We start from the raw sequence: 1,077 nt of genomic DNA, 5'->3' as shown, positions 1-1,077 counted from the left end.
CTTGCAAAGGAGAGGCTGGGCCGGGCAGGAGCAGCGGGTGCCGCAGCACTGCAGTGCCCGGCTTCTGGGGTGACAGTGATGGCGACGCCGTGGGCCGGGGAAGCCGGAGGAGGGGAGGAAGAGGGGATTTGCCATGAGTGTTGGGAATTTCCCAGGTCCCGGACTCCTGGGGGATGAGAAGCCCTGGAGAGCTCTCAGCGAGTCCCCCCAACACAAGTACACACAGGAGGTTATTATTATTTTGGGGGGGGGATGTCACTTCCTGGGCCAGCTCCAAACTTGATTCAGCTTCTGAGTATGCAGAACAGGAGGCAAACACGCTGCTGAGGGTTCAGGGAGGCCGAGGGGGTGAAGGCAGGGAGGGGTGGGGCTGGGAAGGGCAGGAGTGCTATGGCCGGGCACCAGCAGAAATTCCACCCGGTGCGCGGGGTCCTGAGGTCCTAGCAGGTGGGTGCTGCTGCTGAGATGAGGTCCAAGGTCCGAGGCACGGGAGGGATGCTCAGGCTGCCAGGCCTCCCGCCCGTCCTGGCCCTTCCGGTGCTCAGGGGGAGAGGAGGCCGAGCCTTCCCAAGAGGGCGGAGGCAGAGCTGAGCCAGGTAGGAGGTGCTGGGTCCCGGGTCTACAATGCTGCCCCCTTCCCACCCCGGGTCCTCCTGCCCCTTCTCCCTTCCGATTCTCCCTCCGGTGGCGAGCGAGCCCTGGGCACCCGTCCTGACCCCATCCTCGGCACGACTGATGCTGGGGGCGCTGGGCGAACACCCCCACCGCCCCTTCCCCTCCGGATTCTGCCTTCGTTCCTTCTCTCCTTTCCTCCCTTCCCTTTTCTTTATCCCTGAAGCAAATCGCTCCCCTCGCACCCCACGTCCCTGGTTCCCGACAGCCGGGTGGTGGTGGGGTATCCCTCTCCTTTCTTTCCCCTCCCCCAGCCAATCCCCGAACCCGAGAGGCTCATAAAGCCGGTGGGTGGCAGAGGTGAGGTGGGAGTGTCACAAGAAGCACGGAGCGGGCGGGGACTCCTCCGCAGAGCCTGGAAGCCCTGCGGGACTTTGGCGGCGCGGAGTCGGCCCCCACCCGCCC

General features: G+C 65.5%; 1 protein-coding gene across 1 annotated transcript in view; it reads left to right on the top strand.

Moving 5' to 3' along the window:
* Positions 1-1,077, top strand: part of SYT2 (synaptotagmin 2) — a 120,734-nt gene that overhangs the window by 73,129 nt on the left and 46,528 nt on the right. The gene's annotated exons all lie outside the window — the stretch shown is intronic.

This window comes from Tupaia chinensis, unplaced genomic scaffold (genome assembly GCF_000334495.1).
Source record: "Tupaia chinensis unplaced genomic scaffold, TupChi_1.0 Scaffold000627_1, whole genome shotgun sequence".
In the NCBI taxonomy this organism is placed as follows: Eukaryota; Metazoa; Chordata; class Mammalia; order Scandentia; family Tupaiidae; genus Tupaia; species Tupaia belangeri.
This window is presented reverse-complemented; position numbering and strand designations above follow the sequence as displayed.